This window comes from Dama dama, chromosome X, assembly GCF_033118175.1.
Source record: "Dama dama isolate Ldn47 chromosome X, ASM3311817v1, whole genome shotgun sequence".
In the NCBI taxonomy this organism is placed as follows: Eukaryota; Metazoa; Chordata; class Mammalia; order Artiodactyla; family Cervidae; genus Dama; species Dama dama.
This window is the reverse complement of record NC_083714.1, coordinates 81,929,974-81,948,305: the sequence shown is the minus strand read 5'-3', so window position 1 is coordinate 81,948,305 and position 18,332 is coordinate 81,929,974.

Below are 18,332 nucleotides of genomic sequence, written 5' to 3'. Positions count from 1 at the left end.
GATTTCGCTATTGACCATCTGGAAATGTCCATGTATAGAGCCATATCTTGTGTTGTTGGAAGAGGGTGTTTCCTATAACCAATGTGTTCTCTTGGCAAAATTCTTAGCCTTTGCCTTGCATCATTTTGTACTCCAAGGCTAAACATGCTTATTTCTCCAGGTATCTATTGACTTCCTATTTTTGCATTCCAATCCCTATGATAAAAAGGACATCATTGGGTTTGTGTGCGCGTGTGTGTGTGTGTGTTAATTCTAGATATCTTGTAGATCTTCACAGAACCAATCAACTTCAACTTCTTCAGCATTAGTGGTTGGGGCATAGTCTTGGATTATTGTCATGTGGAATGGTTTGCCTTCGAAATGAACTGAGAATATTTTGTTCTTGAGATTGCACTTAAATACTGCATTTCAGACTCTTTTATTGACTATAAGGACTATTCCAATCTTCTAAGGGATGCTCACGCACAGTAGTAAATAAAGTCATCTGAATTAAGAATAGCAAGTAGAGATAAGAAAGCCTTTCTCAACAATCAATGCAAAGAAATAGAGGGAAACAATAGAATGGGAAAGGATAGAGATCTCTTCAAGAAAATTAGAGATACCAAGGGAACATTTCATGCAAAGATGGGCTCAGTAAAGGACAGAAATGGTGTGGACCTGACAGAAGCAGAAGATATTAAGAAGAGGTGGCAAGAATACACAGAAGAACTGTACGAAAAAGATCTTCACAGCCCAGTAAATTATGATGCTGTGATCATTCACATAGAGCCAGACATCCTGGAGTGTGAAATCAAGTGGGCCTTAGGAAGCATCACTACAAAGCAAGTGGAGGTAATGGAATTCCAGTTGAGCTATTTCAAATCCGAAAAGATGATGCTGTGAAAGTGCTGCACTCAATATGTCAGCAAACTTGGAAAACTCAGCAGTGGCCACAGGACTGTAAAAGGTCACTTTTCATTCCAATCCCAAAGAAAGGCAATGCAAAAGAATGCTCAAACTACCACACAATTGCACTCATCTCACATACTAGTAAAGTAATGCTCAAACTTCTCCAAGCCAGGTTTCAGCAATACATGAACCGTGAACTTCCAGATGTTCAAACTGGTTTTAGAAAAGGCAGAGGAACCAGAAATCAAATTGCCAACATCCACTGGATCATCAAAAAAGCAAGAGACTTCCAGAAAAACATCTATTTCTGCTTTATTGACTATGCTTGACTGTGTGGATAACAATAAACTGTGGAAAATTCTGAAAGAGATGGGCATACCAGACCACCTGACTTGCCTCTTGAGAAACCTGTATGCAGGTCAGGAAGCAACAGTTAGAACTGGACATGGAACAACAGACTGGTTTCAAATAGGAAAAGGAGTACATCAAGGCTGTATATTGTCACCCTGCTTATTTAACTTATATGCAGAGTACATCATGAAAAACGCTGAGCTGGAAGAAGCACAAGCTGGAATCAAGATTGACAGGGGGAAATATCAATAACCTCAGATATGCAGATGATACCACCCTTATGGACGAAAGTGAGGAAGAACTAAAGAGCTTCTTGATGAACATGAAAGAGGAGAGTGAAAAAGTTAGCTTAAAGCTCAACATTCAGAAAACTAAGATCATGGCATCCGGTCCCATCACTCCATGACAAATAGACAGGGAAATAGTGGGAGACTTTATTTTTGGGGCTCCAAAATCACTGCAGATGGTGATTGCAGCCATGAAATTAAAAGACGCCTACTCCTTGGAAGGAAAGTTAAGACCAAACTAGACAGCATATTAAAAAGCAGAGACATTACTTTGCCGACAAATGTCAGTCTAGTCAAGGCTGTGGTTTTTCCAGTAGTCGTGTATGGGTGTGAGAGTTGGACTATGAAGAAAATTGAGCACTGAAGAATTGATGGTTTTGACCTGTGGTGTTGGAGAAGTCTCTTGAGAGTCTCATGGACTGCACAGAGATCCAACCAGTCCATCCTAAAGCAGATCAGTCCTGGGTGTTCATTGGTAGGACTGATGTTGAGGCTGAAACTCCAATACTTTGGTCACCTGATGTGAAGAGCTGACTTATTTGAAAAGACCCTGATGCTGGGAAAGATTGAGGGCAGGAGGAGAAGGGGATGACAGAGGATGAGATGGTTGGATGGCATCACTGACTCAATGGACATGAGTTTGTGTAGGCTCCGGAAGTTGGTGTTGGACAGGGAGGCCTGGTTTGCTGTGATTCATGGAGTCACAAAGAGTCAGACAAGACTGAACAACTGAACTGAACTGAACCGAATTAAATTTGCTCATTACCATCCATTTTAATTCTCTTATTCCTAAGATGTTGAATTTCACTCTAGCCATCTCTTGCTTGACCATGTCCAATTTACCTTGATTCATGGACCTAACATCTCAGTTTCCTATGCAATGGGAAAAGTCACCAGACTTTACTTTCACCACCAGAAACATCCTCAATTGAGCATTGTTTCCCCCTTTGCCTGGCTTCTTCATTCTTTCTGGAGCTATTAGTAATTGCCCTCTGCTCTTCCCCAGTAGCATATTGGTCACATCCCAACCTGGTGGGCTCATCTGGTGGCATATCTTTTTGCCTTTTCATAGTGTTGATGGGGTTCTCAGGTCAAGAATATTGGGGTAGTTTGCCCTTTCCTCCTCCAGTGGACCACTTTTTGTCAGAACTCTTCACTATGACCCATATATCTTTGGGTGACCCTGCATGCTTGGCTCATAGCTTCATTGAGTTATGAAATGGTTAAGTCAGTCAAAACAAACAAGTTAAGTCAGTAAAAACAAACAAACAGGTTTGTTCATATAGATGGAGCTTGGAAGAAATTATGGATAGTTCCATTTCTTTTCACTTTCTCTCATAATAAATAGAGAAAATATATGCAAATCACATATGGTTTTAACTATTTCTAAACATTAGTAAAATATCAAATGGAGGTATTGGAGAAGACTGTATATTAAATTTATAATAACTAGCTTGAAGTAAAGGTGGGGAAAAACAACAAATTAAGCATCTGTTGTAGTGACTGACCCTTCAGCAAGTGGTACATAGCCTTTTCAACTCCATTCTACATTTTTTTGTTGTTTCCTACAGTGGATTTGATATGCTCTGAGAAAATAAAGGAAAAAAGCATTCTCGGTCATCAAAAAACTCTTTAAAAATCTTACTTGCTATATTTTATAATATCTAAGTTTTAAAGTGCTGCTATGAGTGGTAGTTATAATTAATCACTTAACCCATATTTTAAATCACAAACTTTTATTTAGTCGCTAAGCTGTGTTCAACTATTGCAGTTAATATACAGTAGGCAGTTTTTTTTTGGGGGGGGGGAGGGGGCCTTTCCTGATAGCTCAGTTGGTAAAGAATCCACCTCCAATGCAGGAGACCCCGGTTTGATTCCTGGGTCAGGAAAATCCGCTGGAGAAGGGATAGGCTACCCACTCCAGTATTCTCGCCTGGAGAATTCCATGGACTGTATAGTCCATGGGGTTACAAAGAGTCTTTCACTTTCAGGCACTTATTTTAGGGGAAAAAATACTAACGTGGATACGACATTATCTCTACTTTTAAGAAACTAATTATTTACTGTGGAATGATGTACAGATTACTAGGCATTTCTAATACAGAAAGATAAGTAAGTGGTGCTAAGAGACAATTTAGGAGCGACATCTTATTACGTGTTGATGAATATAAGAAGTGATCAGGCATACTTTCCTATTTGTTGTTTAGTCGCTAAGTCATGTCCAACTCTTTTTTGACTCCCTGGACTATAGTCTGCCAGATTCCTCTATCCATGGGATTTCCCAAACAAGAATACTGGAGTGGGTTGCCCTTTCATTCTAAAAGGAATCTTCCCAACCCAGGGATCAGACCCATGCTTCCTGCATTGGCAGACGGATTCTCTGTCACTGAGCCACCACAGAAGCCCATACTTTCCTATAGGAAATATATAAACTATGACTTAAAGGCTAAGAAGGAGTTAACCAGGTGAAGAAGCAAGGGGAGTGCAGTAACATGGCCCCTGGCTTAGAGGCTCTTGCCATCATGGAACATTAAAGAAACTACAAATACTTCAGCATGGCTAGAGTAGAGATTGTCTATGGTCAGCACACATTTTACTTATGTGAGAGTTCTTGTGATAAGAAGCTAGTTCAGTTCAGTCACTCAGTTGTGTCCAACTCTTTGCGACCCTATGAACTGCAGCACACCAGGCTTCCCCGTCCAACACCAACTCCTGGAGCTTACTCAAACTCATGTCCATCGAGTAGGTGATGCCATCCAACCATCTCATCCTCTGTCATCCTCTTCTCCTCCTGCCTTCAATCCTTCCCAGCTTCAGAGTCTTTTCCAATGAGTCAGTTCTTCACATCAGTTGGCCAAAGTATTGGAGTTTTAAGCTTCAGCACCAGTCCTTCCAATGAATATTCAGACTGATTTCCTTTAGGATGAACTGGTTGGATCTCTTTGCAGTCCAAGGGACTCTCAAGAGCCTTCTCCAACACCACAGTTCAAAAGCATCAATTCTTTGGCACTCAGGTTTCTTTATGGTCCAACTTTCACATCCATACATGATTGCTGGGAAAAAACAAAAACAACAACAACAACAACAAAAAAAAAAACATAGCTTTGACTAGATGGACCTTTGTTGGCAAAGTAATGTCTCTGCTTTTTAATATGCCGTCGAGGTTGGTCATAGCTTTTCTTCCAAGGAGCAAGCGTCTTTTAATTTCATGGCCGCAGCCACCATCTGCAGTGATTTTGGAGCCCCTCAAAATAGTCTGTCATTGCTTCCATTGTTTCCCCATCTATTTGCCATGACGTGGTGGGATTGGATGCCATGACCTTAGATTTGTGACTGTTGAGTTTTAAGTCAACTTTCCCACTCTTCTCTTTCACTTTAATCAAGAGGCTCTTTAGTTTTTCTCTTTCTGCCATAAGGGTGGTATCATCTGTGTATCTGAGGTTATTGATATTTCTCCCGGTAATTTTGATTCCAGCTTGTGCTTCATCCAGCCCAGCATTTTGCATGATGTACTCTGCATACAAGTTAAATAAGTAGGGTGACAATATACAGCCTTGACATACTCCTTTCCTGATCTGGACCCAGTCTGTTGTTCCATGTCCAGTTTTAACTTTTGCTTCTTGACCTGCAAACATATTTCTAAGGAGGCAGGTATGGTGGTCTGATATTCCCATCTCTTTAAGAATTTTCCACAGTCTGTTGTGATACACCCAATCAAAGGCTTTGGCGTAGTCAATAAAGCAAAGGTAGATGTTTTTTCTGAAACTCTCTTGCTTTTTGGATGATCCAACAGATTTTGGCAATTTTGATCTCTAGTTCCTCTGTCTTTTCTAAATCCAGCTAGGATTTGGAAAGAAGCTAGGGAAGAAGCAGCTGGAGAAGTAGGCAAGTCTTTATTTTTATTCTTCTTTGAAACTTCCCCTATTGTCATTATTTGGGAGTCTGCTTTTATAATAAGTGGTCAATGTAATATTTCTCACTTTAAACATTAACTAATTAGATTACTTTTTAGAGCAGTTTTATTTAGGAAGTTTCAAGAAAAATTGAACATAAAGCACGGAAAGTTCTCGTATACTTTTCCTATCCCCCAATTTCCAGTATTATTAACATCGTGCATTAATGGAATATATTTTGTTATAATTGATGAACCAATATTGATAAATTATTATCTACTAAAGCTCATAATTTACATTAGGCTTCATTCTTTGTGTTTTACAGTTCTATGGATTTTGACAAATGCATAATATATCCATCACAGCATTATAATTTAACAGTACATTACAGTAACATAATAGTTTCACTGCCTTAAAAGTCCTGTGTTCCACATATTCATCCTTCCCTCTTTGTCCCATTCATGTCATTTGATTGTCAATCTGCTCAGAAATTTATTCCATTTTAAATTTATTTTTTTTTAAATTATTGGACTATAATTGATTTACAATGTCGCATTAGTCTCATGTGTACAGCAGAGTTATATATAGAGAAATTTTTTGCATTTTGTCATTTATTCATGTGCTTTGCATTTTAGTTGATGTGCTTCTTACTTGTTTTTCTAGATGTTACACTCCTTAAGATTAGAAAAGATTTTAAGAGATCGCCTAGCCCAGGAGTGTTCAATTGCCCAAAAGCTTTCCTGACCCATTTGCTTGTCCGTGGAAGGTACTGTTAAAGGATTACAGAGATCTTTCCTATTGAGCCTCAGAATACTTCTATTATTTACTTTTTTTTTTTCTCTTTTTACAAACCCTTGTGTCGAGGGCTGACTTTCAATAGATCGCAGCGAGGGAGCTGCTCTGCTACTTACGAAACCCCGACCCAGAAGCAGGTCCTCTACGAATGGTTTAGCACCAGGTTCCCCACGAACGTGCGGTGCGTGACGGGCGAGGGTGCGGCCGCCTTTCCGGCCGCGCCCCGTGTCCCGGGACGAAGGGCTCTCCGCACCGGACCCCGGTCCCGACGCGCGGCGGGGCGCGCCGCGCCGAGCCCCGACGGACGCGGGCGACGGCCCGCCGGCGGGGACGGCGGGGGACCCGCTATCCGAGGCCATCCGAGGCCAACCGAGGCTTCCGAGGCCAACCGAGGCTTCCGAGGCCAACCGAGGCTTCCGCGGCGCTGCCGTATCGTTCCGCCTGGGCGGGATTCTGACTTAGAGGCGTTCAGTCATAATCCCACAGATGGTAGCTTCGCCCCATTGGCTCCTCAGCCAAGCATCAGAATACTTCTAAACACATTACTTTAGAAAGGCAGCAACAGTCACCAGATTTTGCACAAGATTAAAACCTGTTTGATACTTTAATCTAAGTCAACCTCATTTTACCAAAAAGGAAACTGAAATCCAGAAAGATCAGTTGATTTACCCTAGGATGCAAAGCTGGTAACTTGCAAATCACGAATAAGTTGAGTCTGGGACTTCTTACTCAACCCAGTGATGTTTTTACTATGCATCTCTTAGAGCCATCTTTAAAAAAGTGACATGACAAACAATACCATTATAAAGTGCATACTTCAAGATTTTTTCAAAAACATGCATTTCAGTTTCCAATGCTGATTAGTTCTGCTGGCTACAAAGCAATCACTACTTAAGGCTTTTTAAACCTGATCTGTACATCTTTTTCTTTAAGGAAAACATGATGTAGATAACCCAAATGGAAGACATGTAAATGAAGATTTTCTGATTAAAATGAGTGTGTGTTTTTATTATGTGTATTTGGGGGAGCATGAGTCTGGCTGGCTCTATTTTCTACCCCTGCACTCTGCCAAACATCAAATAATTCTAGGGAATTTCTCAGGCTCTACCAAGAATACTTTGAAAGCCATTGCACTAGAGGAACAAGAGATTATTAATTTTATGTATTCATACTTTAGATATATTTCCACATCACAGATATCATACATCTTTTCTTAACACAAAGGCTCATAGACTGATGCATCAAATATCTCACAAATTATGCACATGAACTAAATGTATAGAACAGATTATTAATGACTAACCTTTATAATGTACTTGACTCAATAAATAGACTTCATATTAGATGATTAAATCATATCAGTGTTTCTATAGAAGACTATCTATATATAAGTAAGGTAAAATTATTGAAATATATCTTGGTTACTTAGAGTACGTTGTGCACAGTACTTCAATTTTTTTTTTTAAAACTGACTTGAAATACAGTCTTATCCCCATATTACAACTCTGTCATAGAAGGAAGAGACCCAGAACAATCCAGTCTCTCTCACACATGGAGCCTGAATGAATGTATTTTTTATTTTAATGAATGTATTTTTTAAATAAGAATATAAAAAAGCCCTAATATAGGTTTGAGTCATCTATTTCAATCCATTATAATAATGTCTTTCCAATTTTGTTGGTTATGATCTCCAGTGACAGATGCATCATTATGATAGTAAATAAATGAATATGCATCTGTTTATGTATACATCTCTGTCTACACCTATCTGTCTATATACACATTTATATACATATAATCAATTTTTCCATAAATCTTTATAACTAGAATATAAATTTTACAAATTCCTATATATATATATAGGAAATATTTTATATGTGAATTATAAATGTACACAAATTATTATAAAGAATTAATCCACACAGTAATGATGACTGGAAAGTCTGGAATCTGTAGAGCCGATTGGTGTCTAGAAGCTCAGACAGGAGTTAACACTGCAGTTTTTTGTTCATTTCTTTGCATGACCGAATGAAATCCCTTTGTCCATTAGGCAATTTCTCCCCATTCCCACTCCCTCAAGCACTCGGCAACCAACAATCTGCATTCTGTCTTTATGGGTTTATCTATTCTTGATATTTCATATAAATGAAATCATCCTATTCATGACCTTTTGTGTCTGGCTTCTTTCACTTAGCATAATGTTTTGGAGGTTTATTCATTATGTAGCAGATATCAGTACTTTAATCATTTATGCTGAATATGATTATGTATTATACACCAATTCAACTACTCATCTGTTAATGGACATTTGGGCTGTGGTCACCTTAGGCTATTATGATTAATGCTGCAATGAACACGTGAGTACATGTATATATATCTAGGAGTATATGTGTAGGGTCATATGGTAGTTTTGTATTTAATTTTTTGAGGAACTATTCAACTCTTTTCCAACATGGCTACACAATTTTGCATTTCCACCAGTGGTGCACCTGGTTCCAATTTTTCTACATCCTCTTCAACACTTGTTAATATCTGTTTGGCTTTTTTTGTTTTGAAAATAGCCATCCTAAGAGGTGTGGCCTGGTATCTCATTATGGTTTTGATTTCCATTTCCCAAATGACTAATGGTGTTGAACATCTTTGTGTGTGTGTTGTTCATTTGTATATTTTCTTTGGAGAAATGTCTAGTCAAGTCCTTGTCCATTTTAAATGGATTGTTTGCCTCTTTGTTTTTGAGTTGTGAGTTATTTATATATTCTGGATACTCCACCCTTGTCAGATACATGATTTACAGATATTTTCTCCCATTCTGTATGCTGTTTCTTCACTTTCTTGCTAGTTACCTTTGAGGCAGAAATATTTTTAATTTTGATGAAGTCCAGTTATCTATTTTTATCTTTCATTGCTTGCACTTTTAGTGCAAGAAACCACTACCTAATCCACAAGATACAAAGATTTACCTCTACGCTTATTTCTGAGAGGTTCATAATGTCTACTCTTGCATTTATGTATTTAATTAATTTTCAGTTAATTTCTGTGTATGGTTTTAAGTAAGGGTCCATATTAATAATTTTCCATGTATATAGTCAAGTGTATCTTCACAGTTTCTTGGAGAGACTATTATTTCCCCATTGAATAGTCATGGTACCATCATCAAAAATTAATTGATCATAGGTGTATATGTTTATTTCTGGGATTTCAATTTAATTACATTGGTCTATATGTCTACCTTTCAGCCAGTATCACACCGTTTTGATTAATGTAACTTTGTAGTACGTTTTGAAATTGAGAACCTTGAGTTTCCAATTTTGTTATTTTTCAAGATTGTTTTGGCTATGTGGGACTCCTTGTGGTTCCATATGAATTTGAGGATCTATTTGCCCGTTTCTCCAAGAAAAGGCTGTTGGAATAGTGATATAGGATACATTGAAACTGTAGATTTATCTGAGTATAGTATTGTCATTTTAACATTATCAAGTCTTCCATCCCATGAACACAGGATGTCTTTCCATTTATTTAGGTCTTTAATTTCCTTCATGAATAATTGGCAGTTTTCAGTGTGTAAGTATTTCACCTCCTTGGTAACATTTATGCTTAGTTATTTTATTCTTTTGGATGTTAGGTAAAGAATCCACCTGTAATGCAGGAAATCCTGGTTCAATTCTAGGGTCGGGATTCTTGGGTCGGGAAGATCCCCTCGTGAAGGGATAGGCTACCCAGTCCAGTATTCTTGGGCCTCCCTGGTGGCTCAGCTGGTAAAGAATCCATCTGCAATGCAGGAGACCCCAGTTCAATTCAAATGGAATTGATTTCTTAAATTTTATTTTCAGATTTTTCATCACTCTTGTAGAGAGAGAAACTGCTTTTTTGGGTTAATCTTTTACCCTGAAACTTTGCTGAATTAATTTAAGCTCTAGTTGCTTCTTTATGGATTCTTTGAAATTTTCTATATATGAAATCACATTATCTGTGGATAGTGATAGTTTAGCTTCATTCACATAGTTTAGCTTCATCCTTACACATTGGATGTCTTTTATTTCATTAACTTATCTAATTTTTATGGCTGGAACTTCCAGTAAAAGTGTTGAATAGCAGTGGGGAAAGCAGCCATCTTTGTCTTGTTCCTGATCTTAGGGGGAAAGGTCTCAGTCCTCTACCAATTTATACTGATGTTAGCTGTGTTGTTGTTTATATAAATTCCCTTTATCATGTTGGATAAATTTCCTTCTAATCCTAGTTTTCTGATTTTTTTTTATCATGAAACAGTATTTGATTTTGTCATTTTTTAAAAATTCAATTGAGATGATTATGTGCTTTTGCTTCCATTAATGTAGTATATTGAAATAATTGATTTTATATTGAACCACTCATATTTGTAGGATAAGTCTTGCTTGTTTGTGGTATGTAATCATTTTAATATGCTGTTGCATTCAGTTTACAAGCAATTTGGTGAATATTTTTACATGGATATTCATAAAAGATAATAGTAATTGTCCTTTCTTGCAATATTATAATCTGGCTTTGGTATGAGGGTATGCTGGCTTCATAGAATGAGTTAGAAAACATTTCATCTTTCTCTATTTTTCAGAGGAGTTTGGGAAAGATTGCTGTTAAGTTTTTTTTTTTTTTTTTTCCCAAATATTTGTCAAAATTTACCATTAAAATTGTCTGGTGTTGGACTTTTCTTTGTTTGGAGGATTTTGATGACAGGTTTAATCTCTTAGTCCTTTCCAGATTTTCAATTTCTTCTTGAGTCAGTTTTAGTTGTTTGTATATTTCTCAGATTTTTTTTCCACTTCATTTAGATTACCTAATTTGTTGATCTAAAATCATTGATAGTATTCTCATTTTTTCAACTTCTCTGAGATTAATAGTAATGTCTGCATTCCGTATTTTAATATTTTGAGAGTTCTACTTTTTTTCTTTTCTTTTTTGTCAGCATAGCTACAGTTTTATAAATTTTGTTGGTTTTTTCAAAGAACCAAAGTTAGTTCCACTGGTGCCCTTTATTGCTTTTACATTTTTCCTATCTGGTCTGGCCTAGAGAATAGTCCATGCACTCTCAAGAAGAAGGTGTATTCTGCTGCTGTTGGGTGGAGTCCTATAATTTATATGCTTAGGTCATATTGTTTTTTCAAGTTCCCTATTTCATTATTGATTTTCTGAATACATGTTACATCTGTTTTGAAACTGGAGCATTGATGTCTCCAGCTCTTATCATAGAACTATCTCCCTACAGTATCAACCTTTGCTTTATATATTTTAAGGCTCCATTGTTTCTTGTGTATGCATATGGTCAAATCTTTTTGATACATTCACCCATTTACCCATGTTTAATGTCTTTTTTTGCTTCTTATAATAGCACTTGACTTAAAGTTTATTTTATTTGATGTTATTATAGATAATCCAGCTCTATTTTTATTATTATTTACATGGGATACTATTTATATATTTCAGTTTTTTGTTTTGTTTTGTTATTCTTGCAGCATGTGTCAGAATGTCCTCCCTTCCTCTTTAAGGTTAAATAATATTCCATTATATGCATTAACAGTTTTTTATTTCTTTTAATATAAATTTATTTATTTTAATTGGAGGCTAATTACTTTACAATATTGAAGTGGTTTTGCCATACACTGACATGAATCAGCCATGGGTGTACATACGTTCCCCATCCTGAATCCTCCTCCCACTTCCTTCCCCATCCCATCCCTCTGGGTCATCCCAGTGCACCATCCCTGAACACCCTGTCTCATGCATCAAACCTGGGCTGACGATCTGTTTCACATGTGATAATACACATGTTTCAGTGCTATGCTCTCAAATTATCCCACCCTCGCCTTCTCCCACAGAGTTCAAAAGATTGTTAAATACATCTGTGTCTCTTCTGCTGTCTCACATATAGTGTTATCATTACCATCTTTCTAAATTCCACATACATACATTAGTATACTGTATTGGTGTTTCTCTTTTTGGCTTAATTCACACTATATAATAGGCTCCAGTTTCATCCACTTCATTAGAACTGATTCAAATGTATTATTTTTAATGGCTAAGTAATATTTCATCTCACACGGTAGTAAAGTAATGCTCAAAATTCTCCAAGCCAGGCTTCAGCAATACATGAACTGTGAACTTCCAGATGTTCAAAGTGGTTTTAGAAAAGGCAGAGGAACCAGAGATCAAATTGCCAATATCTGCTGGATCATCGAAAAAGCAAGAGAGTTCCAGAAAAACATCTATTTCTGCTTTATTGACTATGTCAAAGCCTTTGACTGTGTAGATCAAAATTAACTGGAAATTCTGAAAGAGATGGGAATACCAGACCACCTGGCCTGCCTCTTGAGAAAGCTATATGCAGGTCAGGAAGCAACAGTTAGGATGGGACATGGACCAACAGACTGGTTCCAAATAGGAAAAGGAGTATGTCAAGGCTGTATATTGTCACCCTGCTTGTTTAACTTATATGCAGAGTACATTATGAGAAACGCTGGGCTGGAAGAAGCACAAGCTGGAATCAAGATTGCCAAGAGAAATATCTATAACCTCAGATATGCAGATGACACCACCCTTATGGCAGAAAGTGAAGATGAACTAAAAAGCCTCTTGATGAAAGTGAAAGAGAAGAGTGAAAAAGTTGGCTTAAAGCTCAACATTCAGAAAACTAAGATCATGGCATCTGGTCCCATCACTTCATGTCAAATAGTAGGGAAAACAGTGGAAGCAGTGTCAGACTTTATTTTTGGGGGCTCCAAAATCACTGCAGATGGTGAGTGCAGCCATGAAATTAAAAGACACTTACTCCTTGGAAGGAAAGTTATGACCAACCTAGATAGCATATTAAAAAGCAGAGACATTACTTTGCCAACAAGGGTCCATCTAGTCAAGGCTATGGTTTTTCCAGTGGTCATGTATGGATGTGAGATTTGGACTGTGAAGAAAGCTGAGCACCGAAAAATTGATGTTTTTGAACTGTGGTGTTGGAGAAGACTCTTGAGAGTCCCTTGGACTGCAAGGAGATCCAACCAGTCCATCCTAAAGGAAATCAGTCCTGCATATTCTTTGGAAGGACTGATGCTGAAGCTGAAACTCCAATACTTTGGCCACCTCATGCAAAGAGTTGACTCATTGGAAAAGACCCTGATCTTGGGAGGGATTGGGGGCAGGAGGAGAAGAGGACGACAAAGGATGAGATGACTGGATGGCATCACTGACTTGATGGACATGAGTTTGAGTAAACTCCGGGAGTTGGTGAAGGACAGGAAGGCTTGGCATGCTGCGATTCATGGCGTCACAAAGAGTCAGACATGACTGAGCTACTGAACTGAACTGAACTGAACTGAATATTTCATTGGGTATACGTACCACAGCTTACTTATCCATTCGTCTACTGATGGACATCTAGGTTGCTTCCATGTTCTGGCTATTATAATCAATGCTGCAATGAACATTGGGGTACACATGGCTCTTTCAATTCTGGTTTCCTCAGTGTGTATGCCCAGCAGTGGAATTGCTGAGTCATATGGCAGTTCTATTTCCAGTTTTTTTAAGGAATCTCCACATTGTTCTCTATAGTGGCTGTTCTAGTTTGCATTTCCACCAACAATGTAAGAAGGATCCCTTTTCTCCACACCCTCTCCAGCATTTATTGTTTGTAGGCTTTTGGATAGCAGCCATTCTGACTGGCATGAGATGGTACCTCATTGTGGTTTTGATTTGCATTTCTCTGATAATGAGTGATGATGAGCATCTTTTCATGTGTTTGTTAGCCATCTGTAGGTCTCTTCGGAGAAATGTCTATTTAGTTCTTTGGCCCACTTTTTGACTGGGTTGCTTATTGTTCTGGAATTGAGCTGCAGGAGTTGCTTGTATACTTTTGAGATTAATCCTTTGTCAGTTGCTTCATTTGCTATTATTTTCTCCCATTCTGAAGGCTGCCTTTTCACCTTGCTTATAGTTTCCTTCGTTGTGCAAAAGCTTTTAAGTTTAATTAGGTCACCTTTGCTTATTTTTGCTTTTATTTCTGTTACTCTGGGAGGTGGGTCATAGAGGATCCTGCTGTCATTTATGTCAGAGAGTGTTTTGCCTATGTTTTCTTCAAGGAGTTTTGTAATTTATGGTTTTAGGTTTAGATCTTTAATCCATTTTGAGTTCATTTTTGTGCATGGGGTTAGAAAATGTTCTAGTTTTATTCTTTTACAAGTGGTTGACCAGTTTTCCCAGCACCACTTGTTAAAGAGATTATCTTTTCTCGATTGTATATTCTTGCCTCCTTTGTCGAAGATAAGGTGTCCATAGGTGTATGAATTTATCTCTGGGCTTTCTATTTTGTTCCATTGATCTATATTTCTGTCTTTGTGCCAGTACCACGCTGTCTTGATGACTGTGGCTTTGTAGTAGAGCCTGAAGTCAGGTGGTTGATTCCAACAGGTCCATCCTTCTTTCTCAAGATTTTTTTGGCTATTCGAGGTTTTCTGTATTTCCATAAATATTGTGAAATTATTTCTTCTAGTTCTGTGAAAAATACCGTTGGTAGCTTGATAGGGATTGCATTGAATATGTAGATTGCTTTGGGTAGTATACTCGTTTTCACTATATTGATTTTTCCAATCCATGAACATGGTATATTTTCCCATCTATTTGTGCCCTCCTTGATTTCTTTCACCAGTGTTTTATAGTTTTCTATATATAGGTCTTTTGTTTCTTTAGGTAGATATATTCCTAAGCATGTTATTCTTTTCATTGCAATGATGAATGGTATTGTTTCCTTAATTTCTCTTTCTGTTTTCTCATTGTGAGTGTATAGCAATGGAAGAAATTTATATGTGTTACTTTTATATCCTGCAATTTTACTATATTCATTGATTAGCTCTAGTAATTTTCTGGTGGAGTCTTTAGGGTATTCTATGTAGAGGATTATGTCATGTGCCAACAGTGAGAGATTTGCTTCTTCTTTTCAATCTGAATTCCTTTTATTTCCTTTTCTGATCTGATTGCTATGGCCAAAACTTCCAAAACTATGTTGAATAGTAGTGGTGATAGTGGATACTCTTGTCTTATTCCTGACTTTAGGGGAAATGCTTTCAATTTTTCACCACTCAAGATAATGTGTTATAAGGGATTGTCATATATAGCTTTTATTATGTTGAGGTATGTTCCTTCTGTGCCTGCTTTCTGGAGGTGTTTTTTTTTTTTTAATAAATGGATGTTGAATTTTGTCAAAGGGTTTCTCTGCATCTATTAAGATAATCATATGGTTTTTATATTTCAATTTGTTAATATGGTATATTACATTGATTGATTTGCAGATATTGAAGAATCCTTGCATCCCTGGGATAAAGCCCACTTGGTCATGATGTATGATCTTTTTAATATGTTTTTGGATTCTGTTTGTATTTCCTTGTTAATTTTCTCTTTAGTGGATCTACCCATAGGTGTGAGTTCAGTATTAAATCTCCCATATTATTGTGTTATTGTTAATGTCCCCTTTTCATACTTGTTAGCATTTGCCTTACATATTGTGGTGCTCCTATGTTGGGTGCATATAATTGTTATATCTTCTTCTTGGATTGATCCTTTGATCATTATGTAGTGTCCTTCTTTTTCTCTTTTCACAGCCTTTATTTTAAAGTCTATTTTATCTGATATGAATATTGCTGCTCCTGCTTTATTTTGGTCTCCATTTGTGTGAAATATCTTTTTCCAGCCCTTCACTTTCAGTCTGTATGTGTCCCTTGTTTTGAGGTGGGTCTCTTGTAGACAGCATATACAGGAATCTTGTTTTTGTATCCATTCAGCCAGTCTTTGTCTTTTGGTTGGGATGTTCAACCCACTTACATTTAAGGTAAATATTGACAAGTATGACCCCATTGCCATTTAGTTCGTTATTTTGGGCTAGAGTTCATAGACCTTTTCTGTGTTTCTGTCTAGAGAAGATCCTTTAGCATTTGTTGGAGGGCTGGTTTGGTGGTGCTGAATTGTCTCAGCTTTTTATTGTCTGTAAAGCTTTTGAGTTCTCCTTCATATTTGAATGAAATCCTTGTTTGGTACAGTAATCTGGGTTGTAGGTTTTTCTCTTTCATCACTTTAAATATGTCTTGCCATTCCCTTCTGGCCTGAAGAGTTTCTAATGAAAGATCAGCTGTTATTCTTATGAAAATTCCCTTGTGTGTTATTTGTTGTTTTTACCTTGCTGCTTTTAATATTTGTTCTTTGTGTTTGATCTTTGTTAATTTGATTAATATATGTCTTTGGGTGTTTTGCCTTGGATTCATCCTGTTTGGGACTCTCTGTGTTTCTTGGTCTTGGGTGACTATTTCCTTCCCCATTTTAGGGAAGTTTTCAACTATTATCTCCTCAAGTATTTTCTCATGGCCTTTCTTTTTGTCTTCTTCTGGGACTCCTATGGTTCGAATGTTGGGGCATTTAACATCATCCCAGATGTCTCTGAGGTTGTCCTCATTTTGTTTTCCTTATTCTTTTTTCCTCTCTGCTTCATTTATTTCTATCATTCTATCTTCTATCTCACTCATTCTATCTTCTGCCTCCATTATTCTTCTCTTGGTTCCCTCCAGAGTGTTTTTGATCTCATTTATTACATTATTCATTATTGATTGACTCTTTTTTATTTCTTCTAGGTTCTTCTTAAACATGCCTTGCATCTTCTCAATCCTTGTCTCCAGGCTATTTATCTGTAACTCCATTTTGTTTTCAAGATTTTGGATCATTTTTACTATCATTATTCTGAATTCTTTTTCAGGTAGACTCCTTGTCTCCTCCTCTTTTGTTTGTTTTGGTGAGCCTTTATCATGCTCCTTTATGTGCTGAGTATTTCTCTACCTTTTCGTCTTGTTTATATTGCTGTGTTTGTGGTGGCCTTTCTGTATTCTGGCAGTTTGTGGTTCCTCTTTATTGTAGAGGTTCCTTGCTGTCGGTAGGGTTGGATGGGTGGCTTGTCAAGGTTTCCTGGTTAGGGAAGCTTGCGTCAGTGTTTTAGTGGTTGGAGCTATATTTCTTCTCTCTGGAGTGCAATGAAGTGTCCAGTAGTGAGTCTTGAGATGTCTATGGGTTTGGTGTGACTTTGGGCAGCCTGTGTATTGAAGCTGAGGGCTATGTTCCTGTGTTGATGGAGAATTTTTGTGGTGTGTCTTTCTCTGGAACTTGTTGGCACTTGGATGGAGCTTGGTTTCAGTGTAGGTATGGAGGCTTTTGGATGAGCTCTTATTGATTAATGTGCCCTGGAGACAGGAGTTCTCTGCTGTTCTCAGGTTTTGGGCTTAAGATTCTTCCTCTGGTTTTCAGTCTTATTCTTACATTAACCTCAAGACTTCTTCATCTATACAGAACAGATGATAAAATATCTAGGTTAATGATAAAAAGATTCTTCACAGTGAGGGACACTCAGAGAGGTTCACAGAGTTACATGGAGAAGAGAAGAGGAAGGAGGGAGATACTGGTGACCAGGAGGAAAAGAGGAGGAATCAAAAAGGGAGAGAACAAGCTAGCCAGTAATCATTTCCCTATGTGCTCTCCACAGTGTGGAACCCTCAGAGATGTTCACGGATTTACACAAAAAAGAGAAGAGGGAGGAAGGAGACAGAGGTGACCATGAGAGGAAAGGGGGGAATCAAAAGGAGAGAGATAGATACAGCCAGTAATCCGTTCCCTAAATGTTCCCCACAGCCCAGAACACACAAAGAGATTCACAGAGTTGGGGAGGGAGGAGATAGAGGCGACCTGGTGGAGAAAAGAGAGTCAAAAGGGGGAGAGAGCAATCAAGCCAGTAATCACACTCCTGAGTAAAAATGAGTACTGAAGACTGGGTTTTTAAAGGTACAAAATTGACAACAAATACCAAAAAACAAAGATTAAAAGTCTAGAGTAGAGGTTAAACTCTCAAAAATACAATATTAATAAAATAAAACAAAGTAACAAAATTATATATATATGAAGTTTGCTTAAAAAATAGGATCTTTTTTTTTTTTTTTTGCAAAGTTGTAATAGGTTATAAAAATGAAAACTGAAGAAGTAGTAGAGGACTTAAAATTTAAAACATTTTTTAAATATTTTAAAAATGACAATAGTTAATATATATCTAAAATGCAGTCCAAAATGCAGTACT